Below are 11,845 nucleotides of genomic sequence, written 5' to 3' on the forward strand. Positions count from 1 at the left end.
GTGTGTGTGTGTGTGTGTGTGTGTGTGTGTGTGTGTGTGTGTGTGTGTGCGTGTGTGTAATTTACCTCGGTCATCTGCTGGTTACCCAGCCAGTCTTCCCCGTTACAGAGCGAGCTCAGAGCTCATAGACCGATCTTCGGGTAGGACTGAGACCACATCACACAACACACACCGAAAGCAAGCCACAATTGAGTTGTATCCCGTACCTATTTACTGCTAGGTGAACAGGGGCCACACATTAAGAGGCTTGTCCATTTGCCTCGCTGCTTCCCGGGACTCGAACCCGGCCCTCTTGATTGTGAGTTGAGCATGCTAACCACTACACTACGCGGTGTGTGTGTGTACGTGTGCATGTGCGTGTATTTACCTAGTTGTAGTTTTATAGGGCCTGGCTTTATGCTCGTGTGGCCCTGTCTCCACATCTACACTTATCCAATCTTACTTTAAAAGTATGGACACTCGTTGCAGACACTATTTCTTCATTTAAACTGTTCCACGTTTCAATACATCTCTGCGGGAAAATATGTTTTTTAATATCTCTCAGACATCTTCCTTTTCTCAGCTTTTTACTATGCGATCTTGTACTTCGGATGTCATATTCTTCTCTCAGGATCAGTTTCTCATTATCCACTTGATCCATTCCGTTGATCAATTTATAAACTTGTATCAGGTCTCCTCTCTCTCTTCTTTGTTCCAGGGTTGGTAGATCCATAGCCTTTAGTCTCTTCTCATATGTCATCCCTTCAAATTCTGGAATCATTCTTGTAGCCATTTTTTGTAGTCTCTCGAATTTCCTTATGTGTTTCTTTTTATGAGAGGTCCACACTACTCCTGCATATTCCAATCTGGGTCTTATTATAGTACTTATCAATTTCTTCATCATTTCTTTGTCCATGTAGTGAAATGCTACTCCAATATTCCTTAGCAAATTATATGTTTCTTTAAAAATTCTATCAATATGGCTTACTGATTGATTGTGTGGGTGTGTGTGTTATACTGTCCTGTGCAGAGGGAGGGAGGTAGGAAGGAGGAGGAGGAGGAGGAGGAGGAGGAGGAGGAGGAGGAGGAAAAGGGTGTAATGGTGTGAGAGGCACCACTGGTCCATTCTGTTGAAGGTGAGGCCAAACAAGGTGAAGGTACACTGCAATATATTAGTAAATGAAATGACTGATACAAAGTCACAGTGGTGGACCGAGGTGAGAGTGAGTGAGTGTGGGCTGGCCACTGCCTCATGACTGACTGTGGGACGTCACAGACAAGTGAGCAATAAGCAAAATAGGTGTGGGGAAGAGAGATCGTGAGCACATGTTAAAATACTACATATTGGGGCCGCCGTGGTACAGTGGATCCGTGCGTGCTTTGGGATACGAGGGGTCTCCAAGCGCACGGGTTTGAATCCTGTCTACGGTCTGAGTGTAGGTTGGGCTTACTCACTCGGGGCAACGGTTTCCTAGCGGGTGGGCTTTGAAATAGGAGGTACCCTTAATAAGTATCCCCTTTAGCCCATAAATTCCTGTGAAAAGTCCTCATGGTATAAAAAAAAAAAAAATATATATATATATATATATATATATATATATATATATATATATATATATATATATATATATATATATATAAGCATACAAAGTATTTGAATGAATATGTATAAATGTAATATGAAATAATAATATAATATTGATTATAAGAGTTTCAAGGCATTTTTCTCTGATTTTTGGCTCTCTTAATCTTTTAAAGAACTGGCAATGAAGTGGGACTTTCCTTTTTACTTTTTGGGGCCTTTGGCCAGCTTCCCACCACACTGCTCAGCCACGCAAGTGAAGGCATCCTAGCTGAGAAAACAGACATGCTAATGGCAATACTATCATTTACTTAGAAATATAGAAAAGACAATACAAATATAAATGCAGAAAAAGCCAATGAGGCAACAAATTGCATAGACAATCATGAAAAAAATATTGAGATAACAGCCATAGGGACAAGACAACAGAAGAAAGTCATGAAAATACTGATGGAGACAATCGTAGAGGCATTGAAAATAGACAACCAGAGGCATCGAAAATACAGATAATAGTAGAGATGTTGAAAATACAGACAACTGTAGTGGCGTCGAAAATAGATAAGTGAGACATCGAAAATACAAGCGTTGAAAACAGACAACTGAAGACATTGAAAATACAGACAATTGGAGAGACATTGAGAACATGGACAATCGCAGAGGTGTTGAAAATTTACAATGTAGACGTTGAGGAATACGGACAATCGGGACGTCAAAAATACATATAAGTATAGAGCAGAGTGTAAGAACACTAGGTTGTAGTAGCAGTCAGGTAGCAGAGTGTAGAACAGGGATAACACGTGGCAAAGAGCACTTGTGTAGCAGGCTGCAGCTTGTAGCAGAAAGGCTGTGTGAGGCCAAGGAAGCAGCAAATGTTGTAGGTAGCACATGGGTGAGTAGGTCAAGGCACATGGCTTGGTAGGGAGGCAGGCACAAACTAACTCTTTTTGACGAGGCTTGTGGTGTTACCCAAAAACACCACAGTGAATCAGGGGAACTACCTCGAGCTTTTGTGTGACCATCTACCTGGGTCTTTCGAGATGTGTCAGGCCTCCACCTTCATGCAGGACAGTGCACTGTGCCATACTGCTAAGTCAGTGAAGCAGTGACTCAGAGACTGCTGTGTGCCATTCTTTGAAGACTGGCCTGCTAATTCCCCCGGATCTGAACCCAATAGAAAATTTGGGGGCAATAATAAAACTGGAGTTACACAGCCATGACTGTTCAGTTGTAGCCAAACTCCAAGCTGCACTTTGCCACCTTTGGAACACATTTGCTCCCCAGTATTTCATGGTGCTGGCAGACAGCTTCCGGCTCTTCTGCAAGAGTGCAGGAGACATTAAAGGAAGCCAACAAAGTATTATGTGTAAGTTCAATAGATTTCTTTGGATGCAGTACATGTTTATAATACGTAGCACAGTGTGGGAGAGGGGTGCCACAATGTTTATGGCTAGTAGTGTACAGTAGTACCTCTAGATACGAAATTAATTCGTTCTGGAGTGGCTTTCATATCATGATTTTTTCGTATAATGAGTCACGTTTTACATGTAAATCACTTAATTCGTTCCAAGCTCTACGAAAACACCACATAATATTTTATTATAAGGGTAAAACCAGAATGAAATAAGAGCCAAATACATTTGAATCATTCAATATACCTAACCTATCCGTTAATACCTGTAAATGAAGTAGATAATAGAACATAATGCAATAATAAATGAAAAATAATAATACGAAAATGTGGAACCTTGCCTTTCGAGCGAAAGTGGCGGCAGAGGAGGAGGGCAAACGGCAGAAAATATAGAAAATGGCAGGAAACATAAACACTTAACTTTATGAAACACTTAAAATTATTATTATTAGCTGTTACAAGTATTTCCAATGCCATAATACTTCCTGTAGCCTACTCGGCATATGGAGAAAATGGCCTGCTCTCTCGTCTCATAGCAACACACACACACGTGCACATGAACGCACACACATGCCAGGTGCCTTTATACTTTTATTAATAGAACATCCAAATGGCTAACTCGTTCAACCAAGAGTCAAAACTCCACTTGTGAATTATATTCACATTGATAAAGCCTGTGAAGTACGATTGCAAAATAAGATAAATACGAACTGCAGCACTGGCGCATTCAGTTTCGGCGATCGGACAAGTGGTGGCGTAGTGGATAAGGTGGTGAGTGTGGATTGGGCAGACGTCCACGCGTAGGTTTGAATCCCACCACTTACAGCCTTAAAACACTTTGCCATTTGTCGAGTGGTTTAAAGTTACCTACATGTCACCATGATACCCAGGTTCTAGGTGGTTACACTCAAGATGAGCTTGGGTGGTGATATGGGCCCTAATATGGGTACCACTATAAATAAAATTGCCTGCGCCACTAATGGGCGGAAGCTGAAGAGCGCTTCCCATACACTCTTCAAGTGTGCCTACAGGCGCTATAGGCCTTACCGTAAAAAAAAAATAAATAAAATAAATAAATAAAAAAAAAATACATCCAATACATGCCGTCGCCCGCCACTAAAACAAGAAGAAGAGATGGACTGTTTCACTGTGTATACGTTTTTACCTATGGTGTTTTTATTTACATAGTTTTAAATTTGTGGTGAGTGCTGAAACAATTGGGTCTTGCAGACTCCTTGCTTCTGATGTTTTTTGTGTTCAGTGGTCAGGTATATGGTGAATGTGTTCTTGTATGAGAATGACTTATTTTTTGTAGAAATTTCTTTCAAATATTAGGGTGCGTCTTCCAAGATACAGCTTCTTGCAAGGCGTAAAATACGGTATTTATTATTTATTTTTTATTTTTTTTCATTTTTTAAATGGCGAGAATTTTAAAATTTTCTGCATGCAGGAATTTCAAGTTTTTGTTTTGTATCTTTCGTATGCTGAGTAATTTTTCGTATTATGAAGCGAAAAAAACCTTTGCATATCATTTCGTAAAATGAAATTTTCGTATACAGAAGCTTTCGTATCTAGAGGTACCACTGTATAATGTTTGTTTTCATGTACAGTGTTCCCTCGTTTATTGCGGGGGATGTGTTCTGTAACCACCCGCGAAAGATGAAAATCTGCGAAGTAATGACGCTATATATACTTCGCTGTATACGTAACATTTTAAATCTTTTTTTAAACCTCCCCACACTATTATCAACCCTTCCTGCCATTGTATAAACCTTCCCCACACTCTTATCAACAGTTCCCTCTACTGTATTACCCTTCCCCACACTCTTATAAAAATTTTTGTAAGCTAAATATATGCTTACGGTACTGTATATGTATACGAACAATACGTGTACAGTACTTTACATACATAGTAATGCACATTGTCGTCATTATTACACACCAACTTACCGAATTACTGTATGTACACTATTTGTAAGTGGCGCCATGGACCCGTGATATAACGAAAAATTGTATCTACGATCTACGAGTATGTATAAAACCCATGAAACACTGAAGCCGCGAAAATTGAACCATGGAATAATGAGGGAACACTGTATATACATTTATACTTCATGGTGTAGTTCCTTCCAGATTGTTTTGAAAGATAGATCAGATTCTGTTAAATGTTTTAGCATACTCGTTGTTAAGAGGCTAAGTGATTCTTCCCTCGAGGGCCAAGGAAACAGTATAATCCTTTCTTTGTTTTATTTATTATGTGCAACCAATCAGTCTTGCTCAGCAGATGGCAGACACCCAGGAAGATCCCTGCCTCGGTGATGTTAGGGAGTGAGAGCCCAGGTATGTGTGGCTTTTCTGGTGTGGATGGTGCCGGGCTCTGAGTTGGGGTCGTGGATGCCGGGCAGCAATTCCTTGAATCAGATGACTAGTCAGCTTTGAGGATGCCGGGTAGCAATGGGCTAGGAGTGGGTGGTTTATCTGCCCCGGTCAGCACTGGATTCCATGTCAGGGTGACAGAGAAGCAGTCCTGTTGTTGGTAGGAGGATGGTGGGGCAGACTGTTGCGAGGCATGGTCCGGGGCCTGGCTGAACCTTGTATCTTGGTTAGGCTAATTGCCCCTACTGGCAATGGCATGGGGGCTGTGAGATGGGAGCTGGCACCTGGCACAGTGACTGCAGGCAAGGTGTGAGAGGTGATGGTGGGCTGGCTGGTCTGTTTCTTGACTCAGGAACTGCAAGGAAACAAGAGAGGACTGGAGGATGGAGTAGTGCCATGCCAGTCAGAGGGAGAGAAACAGATATACCAGGGTACTGGGGTAGCATATTGCCCAGGGAAGAAGAGAGAGAAAGGAAAATGCCAGGATACTAGGATAGCGTATCACCCAGTGGAGAGAAGAGAGAAAGGGAAAGGCCAGGCTACTGGTATAGCGTATTGCCCAATGGAGAGGAGACAGAAGGAGCTAAAGACTGTAGAGAAAGAAACTCAAGTTTGTCACATCTGTCCATGGATGGCTGGTCTTGCTCCTTATATACTCCTCGGGCCTCCGAGGGTGATGCGCTGTGCATCCTCTGGAGGAGGTAGTAGACACCTACCGAAATGATAATTTACAGGCAACCCCCACTCAACGAAGGTTCACACAACAAAATTTCACTACAACAAACGTTTCCTTTTACTACCATCTGCTCGTTTAACGAACACCAAACTCGCTTTAACGAAATTTTATCCTGATAATTTTTTCCGAGTTTGAAAGCCCCACGTGGACCAAACACCCACCACTCACTCCCCCTAGTTCAAAACAATAACAGCGTCAGCAGCAGCTCATCTTCCCTTGCTCTACATGCCACCAAAACGCCCTGCAATGTCGCCTAGCGTTGCTAAGAAGACCAGTAAGTCTCTTACTCTCGAAGTGAAGCTGGATATTATTCACAGACACAAGAGAGGCGAGAAAACTAATACTATTGCTTCCCACCATGGCTTGACTCCATCTATTGTCTACCATTTTCAAGTCAACAGACTCTATTAAGAAGGCTGGTGAGATCATGTCTTCCTTGCAAGCTAAAAGAACCACCTGAACTCTTGACTCTGCAATGGATTAAATGGAAAGCCTTGTGGAAATGTGGTACATGAGTTTTATATGTAATACAATGATGCGTCCTTTGTTTACATTCCACAGGTTGCCAGCTATCGTATTTCCTGCTCCATTCTCCCTCCCTTCATAAATTCAAGATCGTCAACATTATAAAGTTACTTACATACAAACATTATAATGACTTAGTCTTAAATTAAACTGCTTAAATGTTTAACTTCATAATTTTTACTTTCATTAAACCTTTTACTCTACTATGATGCACTCTCGCTTTGTTTACTCTCAATGGAAGCTCAAGTCAGAGGTTAAACTTGTTATGATTGGTTCGCTTAACGAAAATTCACTTAACAAAGGGTTTTTTAGGAACGTAACCCCTTTGTTAAGCGGGGGTTGCCTGTACTCTCAGTGAGGTCTAATAGCACTATTTCAGCGGGTGCTGTGAACTCTCCATTAAAGATAGTTGTGATCTCGCCGAACGTTTCCCTTTGTGTCTCACAACTCAAGGGGGCAGTCACAGCCTGCCCTCTAAAGACAACTCATAAAACTACATGCACTTACCACACACACACCTTTCACTTAAGATTCAAAATTGAAAAGAAAGAAAAATGGCAACTCCAAATCCAGCCTCGGAATCCCCTTCTGGGGAGGGGACCAGAAATGTCCCCAGGTTGGACTGCTCTGTCGTTGGCGACCCAAAATATCTTGACACCTCCCTCAACTTTTTCTTCATTAACTTCTGCAACATTCGCATTCTTAGATCTAATTTTCAATCTATAGAACACCACCTCTCCTTTACTAAACCTCATCTTCTTTTCCTCACCGAAACACAGCTGTCTGAGGCAACTGATAATAGCTCTTTCTCTGTTCCCTCCTACTTTCTCTATTCTCATTTTTGTTCCAAAGCTGGATGTTGTGTCTGTGTGTGCAACAACTCGACTTGCTCTCATGCCCATGCTCTTGAATCTTCCGAGTTTTCCACCATCTGGCTTACACTCAACAGTCACTCTTTAACTAAATTTATCAGTGCAGTCTCTCTCTCTCCCCTAACTCCTCTGACTGTAGTAAATTCTTTGACTGTTTAACTTCCAAAGTGAAGCACATTCTGTCCCTCTGCCCTGTAATGGAGATCTCCATCCTTTTAGATTTCAATGTCACCCAGTTTTGGCTTTCCTCTCCCTTCACTGACCATTTTGGTGTACTAGCCTTCAACTTCGCTATCCTCTATGATGTAGAGCAACTGCTGCAACATCTTTCTCATATTCCTGACCATCTTGGAGACACGCCCAACATTCTTGATCTCTTCCTTACCTTTAATCCTTCAGCTTATGCTGTTACTCAGTCTTCTTCATTGGGCTCCTCCTATCACAATCTCATTTTTGTATCTTTTTCTATTTCTCCAATCCCTCCTCAGGATCCCCCAAAGCTGAGGTGCCTCTGGCATTTTACCTCTGCCAGATGGGGAGACCCGAGTAGGTATCATGCTGATTTTTCCTGGAATGATTACTGTTTTCGTCTCCAATAGATCATGCAGGGACGCCACAGAATGGCCGACTTGTGATCTCTCTCAGATTTCTGATTGGGGCAGAGAAAATTTAGTAGTTTTTAATGCCTCAAAAACTCGATTCCTCCATCTATCACCTCGACACAACCTTCCAGACAACTATCCCCTCTTCTTCAATGACACTCAACTGTCTCTCTTCTGCACTAAATATCCTTGGTCTGTCCTTTACTCATAATTTTAACTGGAAACTTCACATCTCATCTCTTGCTAAAACAGCTTCAATGAAGTTAGGCATTCTGCAGCATCTCCGCCAGTTTTTCTCTTCCCTCCAACTGCTAATTCTGTACAAGGGCCTTATCTCTCCTTGTATGGAGTACTCTTCGCATGTTTGGCGGGAGTTCCACTCATACAGCTTTATTTGGTAGTGTGGAATCAAAAGCTTTTCATCCCATCAACTCTCCTTCACTGACTGACTTTCTTCAGCCTCTTTCTCACCGCCGAAATGTTGCATCCCTTTCTATCTCTTAACGCTATTTTCTTGCTAACTGCTCTATTGATCTTGCTAACTGCATGCCTTCCCTCCTCCTGCGGCCTCGCTGCAGAAGGCTTTCTTCTTCTCATCACTATTCTCTCCAACCCTTTAATACAAGAGTTAACCAGTATTCTCAGTCATTCATACTTTTCACTGGTAAACTCTTGAACTCCTACCTGCTTCTGTATTTCCATTTTCCTACAACTTTTTTAACCCTTAAGAGGTCAACCACGTATATGTACGTGGAGTCTTTGCTTACTATCTGTGGTCAATCACGTACAAGTACGTTCGCCCCTTTCTCGGTTTCCATGCGTTTGAAATTCCCTCCAGCTTCAAGATTTATATTCTTTGAAGTGTCTAGCATATATCAGCAGTTTCCCGTCATTCTGACATGGATTAGTCATCCCCCTCCCCCCACCCCTCCCTACCGCCTTAGCGTGACCCCCAAAAAACGGAGCGACATTTGGTATTACTGTCATGAATGTGATGTACGAGTAGCTCTATGCATTGAGCCTTGTTTTGAAGAATATCACACCCTGCTGCAATACTAAAAAGCTTAGATACTGAAAGAAAAAATAATAAACAATATTTTGTGGTAAACTGAGCAAATTATTTTTTACATTATATTTACAGTATTTACAAATATTTTTTTGTATTTTTCATTTCATAAAACATGGGTTAATTTATGAATATGTAACCATTATACACATATCTCGTAGGAGAAAAATATCGATAAAACGATTAAAAAAGTCTCATTCAGAAGTTGTACGTCTGGCAGCATCACTAAGCGAGGTAAATTTAAAGCTCCAGGTGGACATTAAAATGGCAATTTCGAACTTTAACTCTTATTTTTACTTTTCTATGCCCATTTTGAGTTTTATGGAATAAAAAAAGAAAGTGGAATTTTTGGTGACCTGGATGAGTATTCAGAGGTAAATCAGTGCTGACCTCTTACGGGTTAATCACTCAACACGAGTATTTGGCATTGTCAGTACCTGTACAGACGGACGAAGATTCGGATCTTCAAGTCGCTGGTGATCCCTATTTTACTCTACGGTTGTGAGACATGGATGCTGAACTGAGGCGAATTGATGTCTTTAGTACTAGATGTCTTCGCAGGATCATTGGTTACCGCTGGTATGACTTTGTTTCAAATCAGTTATTGCTCCGTGAGATTGATTCAAGTCTGATTACCAGCATAATTCGTCAACACCAAGTGCGACTATATGGGCATGTGACACGCTACCTGGAAGCCGATCCTGCATATTGGGTTGTCTCGAAAGGAATAACTCAGTATGGAGGAGGCCAAGGGGACATCCACAGAATTCATGGCTGCGGCAAGTCGATGCCTCTTGCTGGGAGTTATTTTGCATGGGAAGGGAGTCTGCATGGAGACTCACAAAGCGTGACCGCCTGGAGTGGTGACGTAGAGTTGGCGAGGTGACATGCCCCCGGCGTATGCCCCCCATGATTGATTGATTGACAGCTCTTATCTTTTCTCTGACTATGTCACAGCACCCATGCAGTCCCATAGCCTGTGACATAATCAGGTCGAGAGCTGCTTGCTTTGCCTGGGGCTCTGTCATACCTAGCATTTGGAGCTGTGTCTAGACACAGGTGTGTACTAATGATGGTAATAGGAGTCATAGAGGGAGGAAGAAAGGACAACTAGATAAAGAGGAAGAGTAGAAAGTAAGAAGAAATCCATCAATAACTTTATTTATCTTAGTTACCCATGCTACCGTACCGTTTTTTTGTAATTGTTTCATGGCTTTTGGTGTGTTTTAGATATATTGTGATATGTATAATTTTGTGGACACATTAAAGGAAATAGTATTACTGTCTGTCACTTATAATAGGCAAGAAAAATAATTGTAATCGTCATGGGAGGGAGGATATATTATTGCCTATATTTGCAAAACTTTGTCTAATAATGTATTATTTTAGTACATATTGAATTTTTCTCCGTTAAAATCATTTTACAGCCTTGAGAGTAACTATTAACTTTGTTCATTAACAGTATGTTGAATAAGAGGCTGTTTTGGAGCAGGCATATAGTATGTGCCGTATGTGGAGCGAAAGTCAGTCAGTCTGTAACTGGCCACCATATGAGGATTCCCGCCCTTCATAGTGCTCAAACGGAAGCCAAGTCCCGCCATTATTTAGTCCGTTAAGAGGTATCAGCAGAAATGTGTAAAATGTGACTTGAATAGAGCATGGAACTTAGAGTGGTATGGAAGAAAATGGATGTGTTTAAGGGCACAGTGTTTGAAACATAGGGAGCATATTCCTTATTATTTTTTTTTTCATAAAAAATCCATTTATAAATCCAATATACCACAATATTTTAACAAGAAAGTGCATATATTGTTATATTGTGTAAGAAATGTAATCATTATCATGTTTTGAAGCACAGGGAGGCATATTATTATTTTTTTTTTTTTTTTTTTTTTTTGATAAGGAAACCTTTTATAAATCTACACACCGCTATATTTTAAAGAAAAGTGTTTTCATCTTTATATTGCGTAGGTGTGGTGAAGAATCATTAAATAGCCTTTAAGCAGTGACCAAAATTACCTGTGTTACACATTGATAGTTCACTTAGTTTGAGGATTCTAGAAAAAGAAAACTGTAAATTTTATTTTATATATTAGGAGTCAGGTTGTAGTAATTACTTTTGTAAGATATTCTCGAGGTACATTATAAACTTGGCCAGTCTTTCTTATAAATTATTTGCCATGCTGTCACTGTCACTTGTGAACAATTTTGTTTGTCAACAAATCTTTGTAAACATTGGGTTTTGCACAAGCACAGTTCATGCCCAGACAGTTGTGGATAGCCGGATATCTCTGAACACGAGACTGGTTCTTGGCGGTGAGCGCTGTAGTGGCTGTCTCTTGCAAATGTCCGTTGATGCACAAGTGTCCCACTCTCCACACCAATTATCCTCTTCCTAATACTGCTAGTATAACTACAGTACTATTTTTATTATTACTGGTATTGCTACTTTTAATACTACTTTTGATACTACTACTACTACTACTACTACTACTACTACTACCAATAGTGATAGTAGTAGTAGTAGTAGTAGCAGTAGTAGTAGCACTCTCATTCAATCATCCTCTTCTCAATTCTGGTAGTATAACTACTATTATTATTACTACTGTTATTGCTACTTATGATACCACCACCACCACAGTAGTAGTAGTAGTAGCAGCAGCAGTAGCAGTAGCAGTAGCAGTAGCAGTAGTAGTAGC

General features: G+C 40.8%; 1 protein-coding gene across 1 annotated transcript in view; it reads left to right on the top strand.

The window, feature by feature from the left end:
• Positions 1-11,845, top strand: part of LOC123499133 (ectopic P granules protein 5 homolog) — an 80,878-nt gene that overhangs the window by 42,514 nt on the left and 26,519 nt on the right.

This window comes from Portunus trituberculatus, chromosome 49 (genome assembly GCF_017591435.1).
Source record: "Portunus trituberculatus isolate SZX2019 chromosome 49, ASM1759143v1, whole genome shotgun sequence".
NCBI classification, from domain to species: Eukaryota; Metazoa; Arthropoda; class Malacostraca; order Decapoda; family Portunidae; genus Portunus; species Portunus trituberculatus.